Source organism: Octopus bimaculoides, chromosome 4 (genome assembly GCF_046866305.1).
Source record: "Octopus bimaculoides isolate indiv1 chromosome 4, ASM4686630v1, whole genome shotgun sequence".
NCBI lineage: Eukaryota > Metazoa > Mollusca > Cephalopoda > Octopoda > Octopodidae > Octopus > Octopus bimaculoides.
The window spans coordinates 56678296-56695436 of record NC_142931.1 but is presented as its reverse complement, the minus strand read 5'-3'; the positions used below and the strand labels follow the sequence as shown (position 1 = coordinate 56695436).

At 35.8% G+C, this 17141-nt stretch overlaps 1 protein-coding gene across 2 annotated transcripts in view; it reads right to left on the bottom strand.

Moving 5' to 3' along the window:
* LOC106877900 (dipeptidyl peptidase 4) overlaps positions 1–17141 on the bottom strand; it is a 615183-nt gene that overhangs the window by 187976 nt on the left and 410066 nt on the right. The window lies entirely within an intron of this gene.

Below are 17141 nucleotides of genomic sequence, written 5' to 3'. Positions count from 1 at the left end.
TAGACACATGTACATATACATACACATCTGCGCACAACCCTTATGTTATACACTTTCAGAGCTCTGTCTCTGTTTGTCTGCCAGTGTGTGTATGATATATATGTATGCATATATACATACACACACACACGCACGCGTGCGCGCACACACACATACATAGATGTACACGCACTGCACTGTTGAAGCCGTTTATTGTAATTACTTAGGATGGAGTCTCAGATATCGCCCACTGGCTGATGATAACATTAAACAGGACGAAAACAATATTCTCAGTATGTTTGGGACCCATCGATTTTGATCTTCAATAGCCGTTTGATGACATTATCTGTGACTGTAATAAGCAGTTTTCACTGTAAAACAATACTGGTAAAAAGAAAGAAAGAAAGAAAGAAAGAAAGAAAGAAAGAGAGAAAGAAAGAAAGAAAAATAAAAGGTAGGGGAAATTGTATCCGTCAGGTGCCTGTGCCTAGAGTAGATAAATATGTAAAGAAATACTGAGAGAGAGAGAGAAGCAACTGTTTACAAAATAAAAAATAAATAAGGTAAATATTGCCTGAAACACGATCTAAAAATGAAAGTAGACTGTGTACATGTGTTACAAGCATAAACAGTCAGGGATGTTTGGAACAAGAAGTACTTCTTGTAATCGAACATGGCATAGATTTTATTTGTTACAGTACTGATATTTTTGTAAGTGCTTTTCGTATCATAAATACAAATATAAAAATTGAAAAAAAAAAAAAATCTTATTTCCTTAAGATTGAAATCTTTATAAAATTTTTTTTTAAATCATTTTGTTTTTAAAAATTACAGAAAATTGTAAAGAAAATTTTAAAATTATTAATTGAAAGTTATTTCAAAATCAGGGAGTATAGAAATAAAAAGAAAGAATAAAAACAAAAGCAAACAGATTTGAAAGCTTTACAAATTAAAATGGAGGTTATTTAAATAGTTAAAAATAACTGACTATAGTTGGTTTATTCACTTTATATGTTGGAGCTCTTTGTATTTTTGCTATGGAAATATTTTCATTTAATCTATTTTGTAAGTGATTTATTTTGACCTGGCACTCGGCTAATTTCTGCAATAGTAAGTTAAACCTAGTCAAATCTTACTCTTGCATATTACTGGCTATTGAAGGTTGGCAAGTTGGCAGAATTGTCAGCTTGCCAGGCAAAATGCTCAGCAGCATTTCATCCGTCTTTATGTTCTGAGTTCAAATTCCTCCGAGGTTGACTTTGCCCTTCATCCTTTCAGGACTGATAAAATAAGTACCAGTTGAGCACTGGAGGTCAATGTAATTGACTTATCCTCTCTCCCGAAGTTGCTGGCCTTGTGCCAAAATTTATAACCAGTATTACTTGGCTACTGAGCTGTCTTCAAACAGGTAAAGAAAAGTAGTTGGCACCAACACAATCTGATCTAGGAATGCAGGAGGATAAAACTTCATGGTTATTCCAGTAATGATATTGAACATCTACTAAAAAATATAATTGGTATTTTCTGCAAGTCATGTTGCATTAATAGACTTGACACCAGATCCAGCCTCTCACATCTACGTAGAGGCACAAGGCTTAGTTAGGGTGTTGGACTCATGATTGTAAGATTGTAGTTTTGATTCCTGGACCGGGTGACATGTGTTCCTGAACAAAACATTTCATTTCATGTCACTCCAGTTCACTCAGCTGGCAAAAATGAATAACACCACAACAGACCTGCGTTCCATTCAGGGGGGAATTTATATGTCATGGAGACAGGGAAACTGGCCCTCATGAGTTGGCCTGACTTGAGAAAGTAACTTTACTTTCTTTTAATCATACCTACCCTTAAATGTCATTCTAAAATTATACAATCACATCAAAATTTCAAAGCATGATTAATTAAAAGCAATGTAAATGAAAAAGTTAAGTAAGTGCTAACATTTAATATAGAGAGTAAAAATGTTTCAATATTTTAATTAATCAAAATTGCCTTTAAACGAGAAAAAGAAAATCTTAAGCCAATTGTCAGAATATTCAGCACAAAAAGTGTACTTGCAATTAAACAACTGAGATTGGTCAATTGAGACAGACCAATTCTCTTGCAAGACAATGCTTGACCACATGTTGCACAAAGAACACTCTTCAAGTTACAGGAATTTAATTGGAAGTACTCTGTCATCCACCATATTCACCAGACCTTGTACCAACTGACTATCATGTTTTCCAAGCATTAGACAACTTTTTGCAAGGAAAATACTTCAAATCTAAAGAAGATGCAAAAACAGCCTTTCGTGATTTCATTACTTCTTGCTTTCCAGAATTCTTTGTTGCCAGCATTAATAAGCCACCGATAAAATGGCAAAATTGTGTTGATAATTTAGGTGCATACTTTAACTGCATTGCTTTTTATTGAGATAAAGTAAACTTTCAGTTCAAAATTGAACATTTCATTCTTAATGATCTGATATCACTCCAAGGTAGCAAACTGGTGGAATTATTAGAACATTGGATAGGATGCCTTATGGTATCTGCTCTGGTTTTGTGTAGTCTGATTTCAAATCCCACTTTCTGTCGCCAGAGAAAAAAAAAAGGGGGGGGGAACAAAAAAACAATGACACTTCTGTTGTGATTAACAGTAAAGGAAAAAAAAAAAACCCAACAGAAACACTGTTTCCTTGGTTCATTTGGAAGATTGGCTGCCATCACCATTAATGCCTTGAGTCTATTTCTAATTAGATTCTAATTTTAATTATTATCTATTGTTTAACAATTTATTTTTAATCTTTTACCCTTTGCTTGTTTCAGTCATTGGACTGTGGCCAAGCAGCAGAAATACCTTGAAGGTATTAACTCCAATACTTATTTTAAACCCTGGTACTTGTTGTATTGATATATTTTGTTGAATCACTAAGTTACCGGGATGTAAAAAGCCCAACGCCAGTTGCCAAGTAGTGGGAGGGGACAAGCACACTCACAGATACACACACAATAGGTTTCCATACAGTTTCTAACAAATTCACTCACAAAGTATTGATCAATCTGAGATTATAGTAAAAAACACTTGCCCAAAGTGTTGTGCAGTGGAATTGAACCTGAAACTCCATAGTTGCAAAGTGAGCTTCAACAAATTGCTTTTCTTCATTTAAAATTAGTGAACATTAACTGCTGTAATTTAGCATAATTATTAGAGCATTGGACGATATGCCTACATAATTTGTTATGGCATTTTCAGCTCATATTCCACTGAGATTAATTTTACTTTTCATCCATCCAGGGTTAATAAAATAAAATCTCAATCAATCAAATACTGGGAGAGATTTAGTATTTCTATAAAACATCCTAGATGTGAAAAGAATTATTTTAGGAGAATATACAAAAAGCCCAAAAGTTTGAATATTGAAAGAAGCAAAATGAAATGTTTTGCATGGTTGTTTTAAACATTTTCCAAGTTACTCAAGTTAGAGATTTAATTATTTATCTATTTTTAATGTACCATTGGCATCTCACATGAATATCATATTCCTCTTTTATTGAAGTGCCAGATGGAATCTCATGTCTTTCTCAGAGACTGTATAAGTGAATTTTAGTGAAATAGATAAAAAGGAATTGAAGTTGTGTTGTGGATTCAAAGCCCATCAGGAATTATTTGTATTCCATATTGCTTGTTGTTGAGCAGAGGTGATGTGAGTCTTTTAATCCAGGGGCCCTCAACTACCAGGCTGCAGACAAATATCAGGCCACAGTACCATTTGGTACCAGGCTGTGCAGAAGAATAAATTCAAAATTTATTCCTATTTTCTTGCCTATTGCACAGGTGCAGGCATGGCTCTGTGGTAAGAAGCTTTTGCTTCCCAACCACATAGTATGGGGTTCAGTCCCATTGCATGGCACCTTGGGTAAGTGTCTTCTACTTAGCCTCAGGCACCTTGGGCAAGTGTCTTCTACTCCAGCCTCAAGCTGACCAAAGCCTTGTGAGTGGATTTGATTGAGGGAAACTGAAAGAAGCCCATGAAATATATATATATTTATATCTATGTGTGTGTCTTTGTGTCTGTGATCACATAACTTAGCAATTTGGCAAAAGAGAATGATAGAATAAGTACCAGGCTTTAAAAAATATGAGTACTAGTGTCAATTTGTTTGACTAAAAAATTTCTATAATGCGGTGCCCCAGCATGGCCACAGTCTAATGACTGAAACACATAAAAGAAAAGAATAGAAGGGTGTGATTTGTAGGAGAGTTTATGCTGTTGTATGTAACATACAATATATTTCCAGGCTATCTATCATTATACAGGCCATATATGTCAAAATATTAGATAATGATTTGAGAGAGATTTGATTAACGTTTCTAACAGGTTAACTGACCAAAAAGGAGCTACTTTGTTTCCACACTGCATGGAATAAAATCAGTAAATGCCATTGACCTAATTTAGTTGAATAACTACAGTATTCCAATAATTGCTTGAAATGCATGAATGACACAGCATCTAGCTCATCTACCTTGTTCTAACTTTCTCTAGTTTTTCATACAATTAATAAATCAATAGTTTTTCTCCATTGTTTTCCAAGCAACAAATATATCTCCAGGCATTATATTTTAATACTATTTTCTCAAAAAATTTGAATACAACCCTTTCCAACATTTTTACTAGTTATTCACATTTCCATTTATATTTTAACTGTGTTTTTCCAGACAGAAGACCTATTTTCATCTCTTATTAATGTTGGCACAAATTGTTATTTAATATCCTTTCTGGACAGAAAACAAAAAGACTTTTCATTTATTTATTGATTAATTTACAGTTTTAAAAATAATACATCATGAATCTGATTGGTTTATTACAAATTATTTTGAGTTGTAAGTAGTTGTATATTCACGTAACACACTGAATTTTTGGGACAACATTGAAGCTTTCATTTTCATGAAGTGACTCTAATTGAATATTGTAGCTTCTCACCTTTCCCATGATGTAAAATCATTGAAAATCACTAGTTGCAAGCAAAACAAAACATTGGTCATTCATAGTCTCTCTTTCTCTCTCTCACTTGCTCTCACACACACACACACACACACACACACACACACACACACACACACATACAATACATACAGCAGTGAACTGTTAGATTTATTTCCCTAAGCATGTAAATTAACTTGAGAAATTAATTCTTAATTTCTTAAAGTTATCTCCCCTTTTCTTTGAGAATCACTAACTAGGTTTTTTTTTTTTGTTTTCTTTATCAACAAAATGGAAAATTTCAATTAAGAATTTTTCTGTCTTTTTCTTTTTTTCTACTTTCTTTCTTTCTTTTTTTTTTATTTGTAGAGCTTTCAGTACATCACACTTTAATCCTTTAGAATTCAGATTACTCTCTGAAATATAATTTTTATTATCATTTTGAATTTATTATGTCTTATCTTGTTTATTTTTAGAATTACGCTGCAGAGTTGGTATGAGAGACCAGATCTAGCCGGTTTGAACATAAAGCAAAAAATAAGATATTTGGGTCGGATATAGCTAAATGGTTAAATATGATTACCCAAATTCAAATCAATTAGTTCATTTGGATTATTTATTTTTTTATTCGTTTATTATTTGTTTCAGTCATTTGACTGCAGCCATGCTGGAGCACCATCTCAAGGGGTTTTAGTTGAACAAATCAACCCCAGGACTTCTTTGTAAGCCTAGTACTTATTCTATTGGTCTCTTACCAAACTGCTAAGTTATGGAAACATAAACACACCAACATCAGTTGTCAAGCGATGGTGGTTGTGGGGTGGACAAACACAGACATAAACACACAGATATATACACACAGTGGAGGTGCAATGGCCCAGTGGTTAGGGCAGCGGACTCGCGGTCATAGGATCTCGGTTTCGATTCCCAGACTGGGCGTTGTGAGTGTTTATTGAGCGAAAACACCTAAAGCTCCACGAGGCTCCAGCAGGGGATGGAGGCGAACCCTGCTGTACTCTTTCACCACAACTTTCTCTCATTCTTACTTCCTGTTTCTGTTGTGCCTGTAATTCAAAGGGTCAGCCTTGTCACACTGTGTCACACTGAATATCCCCGAGAACTACGTTAAGGGTACACGTGTCTGTGGAGTGCTCAGCCACTTGCATGTTAATTTCACGAGCAGGCTGTTCCGTTGATCGGATCAACTGGAACCCTCGACGTCGTAAGCGACGGAGTGCCAAGTATATACACACATATGTATATACGACAGGCTCCTTTCAGCTTCCGTCTACCAAGGCTTTGGTCAGCCCAAGGTTATAGTAAAAGACACTTGCCAAGGAGCCACGCAGTGGGACTGAACCCGGAACCATGTGGTTGGGAAGAAAGCTTCTTACCACACAGCCACACCTGTGTCTCCACACATTTTATTTTAAATTTTATATCACTACCTATTTAAAATTAAGTGTATCTGAGTGAAAGTTAAGTGTCTTTGCTATGGATACAGTATATATTCAGAACCAATACAATCAAAAAAATTGTCAATACTTCAGCAGGTTGTCTAGTTTTGTGTTGACTCAGCAAGTCATAACAAATGACTCATGAGTGAAATTCTGAAAAATGTTTTTTCTTTTTCGCATTCCTTGGGAATTAAATTGTCCTGCATCACATTTTTGCAGGGTTGTGCCAATGCACTTATCACCCTTCCCCCCACACATACACTGTATGTACTCAGGACCATAGTTTATATGAATATACATGCATACATACATACATACATACATACATGCATGCATGCATATATATACATATATATAAATAAGTATACACACACACAGAGACAGACAGACACACACACACACACACACACACACACACACATACACAGACAGACACACACACATATATATATAATAAATATTAAAGGAGATAGTTTTTCTCTTGGATTGAATAATAATAATACATACATATATATATATATATATATATATATATATATATATATATATATTTATAACCGACATCAACATTGAATTTTTTCTATCCAAGAAGGATTTTCCCAACCCAATATTTACATGCTATTATTTATAGCCTCACGTGCTTCGAGATTTACTATTCCCCCCCCCCCCCCCCAAGAAATGTGTGTGTGTGTGTGTACAGAACAATATGTTACTTCATTATTTGCATTTTCTGTGTATTTGCTTTACATTTCTTTCATTTAAATATCTAACTTTATGAAGAAGAGCTTGATGCTAACCATCAAAAACCACTCTTGGTTCTATGATGTAAGCCTCAGGATTTATAGTGATGCAGATTTAAAACCTTCCATTATAATTTCATGTTAATTTATGTTTTAAATACCAACTTAATATGACAGTTGGTAATGAAGGGGTTAAACTTCCATTTAGTAATAAAATAATTGTTGCAAATTTTGGGACAAGGTTAACAGTATAATGGGAGGGGTTTAGTTGATTGCATTGACCTCCAATGCTCAACTGGTCATATTTTATCAACAAGTAATGGGATTTTATTTAATAATATATACTTTGAAAAGATGAAAGAAAAAGAAAAAAGGGAGAAAAACGTGGGGGACAAAGCAGTGGAAGATGGAGGGGGAAGGGTGATGGGCCACATATCCCAGAACAAGAGAGATGCTTAGCAGTGCTCTGTGGTAATGATTACAATGGCATTGCCATGGAGAATGGCCAGCAACACTTGCTGCAGTAGCCACTCCATCTTGTGGGGCTCATTTCTCTGACAGGCTGCCATTATTCCTATTTTGTGGAAGAAATTGGTAGTATGAGGTCCTAGAATACCTGATGTTTTAACAGCAACCGACACAAACTGATAGTGGCCGGCCACGTTCCTGTACATATTGATGTTTCTCTCCTCTGCATTAAGGGTGGCAACACTGGGGTTTGCGCCAGATGCTACAAGGCTGGAGAATTTGTTGCTGCATGTTGCATCTAAGACTAGGGACCTAGCTCCCTTAAATGTGTAGAAGGTTATCCTGTTGGGGTGCTTATCAACCATGAAAGGACTTATATCATAAAAAGCCACAAGAAAATCTGCTAAGCATTTTCTCTGATCTGCTAAAGATTCTGCCAGCTTGGCATCTCATTGAGTGTTAAAATAGTAATTACATCATGCTTTCACTTTGTCAGGTTTTGTTATTTTTGTCATAAATTTTGAACTTCTGTGTGCATGTGTGAGTGTATGTGTGTGTATGTAGTTAGTGCCTGTTGTTGTCTATGTACCATGTTTTACACTGATGCCCAGGTGTTTGGAAACAACAATTTTTAGCAGACTTTCACAGTATCTGAGGAAGTAAGAGTCATCTATTGTTTGAAATCATAAGATGGAAGTATGAAAGGTACTACAGACATATACATATTATACTCTGAAAATCCTTTTTTAGCACTTTGGCATGTTACAGAAAATGTAGGCAGCATCCACCTTTCACGAAATATTGCAACAACATATTTCACTACCTTAGGTCTAAGCTAGGTTTAAGCCTAATGCCTATGTGAAATAGTAAGATGTAATTTGGAGGCTTAGCTGCTGTTTCTAGTTTGTCAAGAAACCATACAGAGGTTCCTTTGTTGGCTTATCATTAAGTATTAGATGATAGGATAAAAAGGAGATTGAGAGAAATAGAGAAAGAGGAAGAGAATAAGAGAGAGAGAGAGAGAGAGAGAGAGAGCAAGTGAGTGAGGAAGAGAGAAAGGGATGGAAAAAGTGAGCCTGAAAGTGAGAAAGAAATAAAGATTGGCTCTTCAAATGTTCACCAAATTTCCCATTCTCAGTATCATTCTGACCTTAAAGGAGATGAAAGAACACATTATATGTATATGAATATATATATATATATATATATATATATATATATGTATACATATATCGTCAATAATGAATTCCTTTTCTTTACAATAAACCTTTGCTGCCTACATCCAATTGCAGTAAATAATTTTCACATGAGTAAGTTCTTGTAGAACATGCGTGCATGCACATACATACACACACATATTCACACACACACACACACACACATACAACACAACACATGCACACACAATCTGTTCTATATAAAAACAAGAAACCAAATAAATCTAGTCTTTCCTGTTCCCAGAGGAATAAATGTTTGGTGGTTTATTGTTAGAAGGAAGCATTTGAAGTTTTTTTAAAGTTATTTTGTCATCATTTTGTACTTTACTATGTTAACCTAGAAAGGGGAAAATCCTGTGAGTCTGGCTATATTTATACATACACACACACACACACACACACACACACACACACACACACACATATATTATATATATATATGTACACACACACATAAACATACATATATATATATATATATATATATGCATATATACATATACATACACACAAACACACACACACATATATATATACACACACATAGATGTACATACATACATGCATACATGCATACATACACACATACACACACACACACACACACACATATCAGATTGGAGCCTGGTGTAGCCATCTGGTTCACCAGTCCTCAGTCAAATCGTCCAACCCATGCTAGCATGGAAAGCGGACGTTAAACGATGATGATGATGATGATGATATATATATATATATATATATATATATATATATGAAATACAAAATGGGACAAGAACGCAAAACATCCAGATAGCCGATACAAAGAAAACAAGCATGGGTCATTTGGAATTCCCATTTTCCATGCTGGTATGGGTTGGATGGTTGGACTCAAAGACTGCATCTTGCTACACTGTCTGCTTTGCATTTGTTTCTATGTCTGGATGCTCTTTCTAACACCTATCACTTAATGTGTATACTGGGTGCTTTTTTTTTGTGCAACCACCACAAGTGAGGTCACCATCCCACAACATATCCTCCCAACTCTCCCCCCACCTGTATTTCTGTCCACTCACTATGTTCCTTCCCCTCCCCTGTACCTCCCCCTTTCTGTTTGCAATCTTGTAAACTTACTCACCCAGTCACCCTCACCAACCCTTGGTTCCAGTTCACTAATATACACCTCCCTGTAATCTGAGTATACTCCCTCTGTCACATTTTCACCGTCTTCTCTCTCTCTCCTTTCTCACTCTTACCTCTTTCTCTCTCCTCTCATTCTTACATCTCTTTCTCTCTTCTCTCACTCTTACTTCTCTCTCTTTCTATCTCTCTCTCCTCTCTCAATTTCTCAAAAGAGGCAGGACAAAGCAAGTCCACTGGAAAATTCATGATGGTCACCTTTTTCAGCAGCAAGGGCACCATCTATATCCACTGGGTTCCCTCTAGTTAGATGGTCAATCAAGAATACTTTCTGGGGTCTCTATGGTAAAGTAAACGTAAAGTCTCCTTCTCAAGTCATACTGACTTGTAAGGGCCAGTTTTCCTGTTTCCATGGTGTATAAATTCCCCACCTGGATGAGACGCCGGTCTGTCACAGGATTACTCATTTTTGTTACCTGAGTGGACTGGAGTAATGTGAAATGAAGTGTTTTGCTCAAGAACACAATGCATGGCCTGGTCCAGGAAGTGAAACCACAATCTTACAATCATGAGTCCAGCACCCTAACCACTAAGCCACACACCTCCACAGGCTCTAAGGGAGTTCAGGAAGAGATTTCAATGCAAAAAGCCAGACCACTTGCACCCAGACTTGCACCCACGTCACTCCACAATTCTGTCTTGATAACCACTTACTTAACAGTGATGGGCATCAAAAGTGTCCCTCACCCTCCCTACAGTTCGGACCTTCCTCCCTGTGACTTTTGGGTGTCCTCAAGCTGACAGAAAACAGAAAGGAGGCTGTGACAAGGATCCTGAGTACCTGCACTTTGAAGGACTTCCATAGGGCCTTCATGAAGTGACTGGAACACTACAAGTAAAATGAAATCAGAGAATCTTACTTTGAAAGAGATTGAAGTTTTGAACTTCTTTGAAATTAATAAATGTCTCTCCTGAAAATGTCCCTAAACTTCTGGAATGCACCTTCCTTCCTTTCTTCCTTCCTTCCTTCCTTCCTTCCTTCATTCCTTCCTTTCTTCCTTCCTTCCTTCCTTCATTCCTTCCTTCTTTCCATCCATCCATCCATCCATCCATCCATCCATCCATCCATCCATCCATCCATCCATCCATCCATCCATCTGCATGTATATATGTGTGTGTGCTTATGTATATCCACATATCGAGACATGCTTGTACATATTGTCACATATACATACTAAACACTCACATATACGTATGCACATGCACACATGTGTATATAAATGCAAGAATACACACACACACACACACGTATAAAGCACATAATTTCTGAGACAGCTTAATGTGTATATCAGAAGCCACTTTTAAATTTAACATCTCTCTATAAAATTCTCCCGGTGGCAGCTACCTATATAGAAGTACATATCTAAGGAGAGATTATAGAATATAGTGTAGAAGAAAACAAAATTTCTTGAAGGAATTTATGAAGTACTAAAGTCTGCGAGCAATATAATAACTTCAATGTATCATATGAGGAGAAAATGAAGAGAGAAAGGGCGAGATGGATAAAAGGTGACTGTGTGTTTGTGTGTGAGAGAGAGAGAGAGAGAGAGAGAGAGAAAGAGAGTAGATCTGACACAATGACACAGATCTGACTTCCTGAATAATGATCATGTGATCTACATTTTTCCTGGAGAAAATAGAAATACGCATAAAATAATCACAAGAAAAAAGATTATGTTTAAGTCAATGTAAAGATACTTAAAATATACCTAAATACACACACACACACACACACACACACATGTGTGTGTATGTATATATATATATATATATATATATCTATATATACATGAAAAAAAATATATACATACATGCAAACATAAATACATGTATGTATGTGTGTTGAATGCACACACATGCATGCATATAGATATATATGTGTGTGTATACATAGATATGCACACACATAAACATACAATCACTCACCCACTCACACACATATATTTACTTATATGTGTATTTGTCTTGGCCTGTATTGGCATTGGCATCACTTGGGCAGCAGTGAAATTTGTTTATGACCAGCATAAACAGAGTGTCTGGTTGTTCAGTAGTTCAATGTAAAAAGATGAGTGGAATAATGTGTCTTACTAAATAATTCAGTAAGTATTGGTAATAGGAATGGCATGAAACTACAGAATACTGTTTTAAGAGACTCTTGTTCAACCCATGCCATCATGGAAAGTCTGGACATGAAAATGACAAGACGGATGTCATAAATGTAACTGTTTTGGCTTACACCCAGCAGATTTAGCCAGCATTTCCTGCAACTAGTTTATTTGATGGAAGCTCATGGAAGAAGTGTTCTTGGATGGAAAGTTTCTCATGCTGTTTCCTAATAGAGGGGCCTCAGTCCTATCAAATTACATACCACGTTTTCCAGCATGCAAGTTGAATTTTTTCAGACAAAAATTTACAGCCAAAAAAGGTTGTTGACTTATATACTAAGACAGCTTTTAAGGAGCAAGCATTCCATGTGAAATGCAGTAGGATTTGGGAAAATATTAATGATGTTTGAATGTTTACTCAACATATGTACCTTATATACTACATCAGCTAGTATTCTAATCAGCGGAATATTATCAGACTGCGAGTATCAACCAAACCATAGGAAGTATTGTGATTGCTCGTTTACTCTAGCTTACTTTAGGTTACTTATGGACAGTGAGTCACAGGTTACCAGCATTCGCAGGACTCTAGAGTCAATACATAATTCTCTTTAAATCATAATGTACAGTTTCCTGTAAGTCAGACTGCTTAATGGTCCCAGCAGACAAAAGGAAAAGTGTGTTGCCCTGGAGTATGGTGAGGGAGATGTACTGGAATAGGAACACTGACTCACAGGGCTTGCACTTGTGGACAGCCATATCTGCCCCAATAGTGGTGAGCAGGGATATGGTCTGGGGGTCAAGAACGCCAGAGGTCTCCACTGTCACAAGCTCAACCATAGACTTGTCAGAGAGTGACTGATACTTTGACAGTTTGCTTTTCTCAGCCTGGTGAGCAGTGGAGCCTGGGCTGGTGGCTAACCACACTGAGTTGCCACTGGAGAAGGTATCCCAAATGAAGCACCTACTTTGGTCTAGCCCTGCTGGCTCAAGCTGGGGAGGGAAGCCTGTAGCATCTAGGCTATGCTTTATGAACTCGTTAAGGGCAGCATGGTGTGGGAGGCATCCAGCACTATGATGGCATAACATCTAAATGCTTTACAAATTTTAGTGTTAGTTGTTCAGTACTTATTTTCTTCTCTAATCTCTTATTGTGCAGCATTCACTCATTGAAATCATGGTACTGAGATGTTATTCCAACTAACACATCACTCCACATAACATTAGAGGTCTATCACTGTTAGCCAAATCCTGAAGGGTCTGATTTTGATCATGAGGAGGCTGAAGAAATGAGGCAGAATTTTAAACTTAGAATCCAAAGAGCCAAAACACATACTGCAAGGTGTTCTACCCAATGCAATAACAATTCCACCAATTCATTACACTGAAGTGATATTTTATTTATTAATTTTAAAAGGGTGAAAGGCAAAATTGACTTTAGTGGGAATGGAACTCAGCTTGTAGAGAGTTGTGCTGCTTTAATAACCCTTTTTGTAGTTTCTGTGTTAGTCATTCAGTAATATAATGAAGATAAATGAAGTTCTTTGACAATAGCTCTCTTCTTTAAAAAGAAACAGCCATTTACTTAGTGAAAAGAAATCAATATTAAACAAAACATGGATGCAGTCTGAGATATAGACACAGATATAAATAATTAATGAGAGATAATTTATTCATTATCTCTTGCTATTGTTTAACTTCAGATTAAACTTAATCCAATGAACTTATTATGATGAAAGACATTCTAAACACGACCATCCTATATCCTTTTTTTTTTTCCAGCTACAATATATGATATAATGGATTTCTTTTGTAGATAGAAAAGGCAGAGCACCTGTAAAAATTACAGTATTGTTTAGTTTTGTCCCGCTACACCAGAATTTGCATTTGTCTTTCACCTATCTTTACTTACTTGAAATCTTCACTTCCTATGGGGCACAGGCCATGACTAACTTCTCTTCACTGTTATTGATGCTGGATTGGTTTTTCTTCTCCTCTCCAGTTAGAACCCTACTTTTTCACTTCTATCTCAATATCCTGCTTTCCCTGAGGGGAGACCTTCCTCTTCCAGGTTTTGTTAGTTTTGAAATACTAGCAATGCTTCCGTAACTTTGCTTTTTTCTAGGTAGGGTTGTTGGCCCTATGCAAGCTTATTTTTACTTCTGGGTGTTGGTATATATTAGTCTAGTCTCTGACTTGTCTAGCATGGGTGACTCAACTACAAGCTTGTATTGCACCAGTAAAGCTCTTAGGGGGATCATTGAAACATGAGCCACAACACCACAACAAAGACTGGACCCTATAGTGGCTTTAACCTCAAATAAAAAAAAAAAGAGGATTATAGGTCCTTCCCTAACCATAGACTCATACAGCTGATTTTTTTGGATTCTGTAGTGTATATATTTCTCCTCTAGATAGAACACTGGTCTGTTGCAGAAAGCTTTCACCTATCTGGGATAAAATAATTAGTATCAGTAAGATCTCAAAGTTCATACTACTTCCAGTTGTTTATGTGCCATTCTAAGGAATAAATGTTAAACTAATCATAGATGCACACAAGCGGCAAGTTGGCAGAGCTGGAAGAGCACTGGACATTCCATCTCCCTGAGCTCCAAGTAAATATCATTCTGGGGGCAACTCTTCCTTTCGTTCTTTCAAGATGAGTAAGTAAAATACCAGTCTGTAGTCAATTCTTATTCTCTTTCACTTTCTTGAAAATATCTGCTGTGCCCAAATCTAGAGAGAGAGTGGATACCACTAAAATTGTCTAAGACATGTCGTAAGTTGTGTCTATATAGACATAGGTACAAATGCGAGTACATATAAAATAAAATTAGCATTTTTTTTTCTATCATGGCAATTACTCCCATTCATGCAAGATCTGCTCTTTGTATTGATGAAGCCAAGAGATTGTGCTATCAACATATCACTTTAGAAACTGGAGACCTATTATCATAAGCTGAGTCCTAAAAGCCTTGTTTTCCACCATGAGAAAGCTGGAGATAGGAGACTAAATTTGAACTCAAAGAGCTGGGACAGTTACTGCAGTGCATCTCATCTAATACTCTCTCAATCCCACCATCCTGAACTGGCATTTTAGTGACCCTGAGAGAGTGAAAGTGAAAGTTGATCTTGGTCAGATTTGAACTTGCAACACAATGATGGTGAAACAAATAGAGTAAGGCATTCAATCTGTTATCCTTAACAACTGTGCCAATTTTCCATCTTATACACATAATATAATTAAAATTAGACTTATACTTTGCTATATTGAATTTGTTAGTTTACATAAGTGGTTCTCAACCATTTTTTCACCTATAGACACTTTTGATTACATCAGTGGACTCCTCATAGCCATTTGGTGTTTAAAAAATCTTATGATATTTTTGTAATTAGATATTGTTTGGGATTGTATAAAAAAATTGTTAAAAATATTTTGTGTATTGTAGAAGTATAACCAGTTCTTACACAGAACCCCCAAAATTCATAATGGACCTTGGCTGAGAACCATTGATTTAGATAGTAAGTTTGATGTAGAAATAACATTTGAACCATTGTTGTTATTGTTGTTGATTGAACTCAGGTTAGTTTTGATCAAGCAAACTTGATAAAAAGCATTCCATGTTTGAGTATCCCATCATTTTCAACAAGAGCAGGTTCTCAGGCATGCGTGTGCATGCATCCACATGCACGTTCGCGTGCACACGCACACACACACACACACACACACACACACACACACACACACACACACACACACACACACACACACACACACACACACACACACACTCTCTCTCACACACACACACACACACACAAGACCATATTAGCCATTGTGTCTTTTCTCTTGGTAGATAGTAAGGTGTAATATGAGGAAGATTTAACTGCTATTTCTAGCAGGTCATTAAATAGATTAGCTGTAAGCAGTGATCTCTTGACAGAAAGGTCAGGTCAAATGGCATGACAATAGTTCATGAACCAGAACTCGGGGTGAACCCCCGTAAGATTCATTCTGCAGCAAGACTATTTGTTTTAGGGTTATCAATATTCTTTCATATATATGGAGGTGTGTATGCATGCATACATACATACATATATACATATAAATATATATACACATACATACATATAAATATATATGTAAATATATACACATACATATATATAAGTATATAAATATATAAATATATATATATACACACACACACATATATATATATATATATATACACACACGCGTATGTATGTGTGTGTGTGTGTATTTTCATAACAACATGTAAGATATTTTTCTCTTTTTGTCTCTATATCTCTTCCTTCTATAAATATATATACTCATACATACATATATATATATATACACACACATGCATACATGCATATGAATACATATATATATATACATATACATACATACATACATATATACATATATATATATATATATATATATATATATATATATATATATATATATACGCACACACGTATGTATGTGTGTGTATGTGTATTTTCATAAAAAACACGTAAGATATTTTTCTCTCTTTATCTCTATATCTCTTCCTTCTTTTCTCCACTATTAAAAGAAGATGAAAAAAAAAAAAAGAAACTCTTTTTAATTGAATTTAGCACAATTGACTTTCAATCCCAAGTTGTCATGCTGACAAATCTAAGAAGAGTCTGAAACAGTTCTATCCATGGCTACCAGTAATTTTAAGGACCTTACCTCATGGAAATGAAGAAAAATAAATAAAAGAATTGCATAGAAATATATGTATGCTGTTCACTACTTGTTATAAATTCCTCAGCATAAGGAAAATAAACCTAGAAATGATTATCTCCCTTTAATAGCAGTGTGCAGTACAAATACACACATGCTTGCACACACACACACACACACACACACACACACACATCACTTTACTGACTAGACTATCTGATGATGTTATTCACTACTGGTCACAATGCACTCCCTAGCTTTCAAACGATGCCACCTGAATGGAATGTCACTCTGTCAAAGGGTTTCATTTTTACAA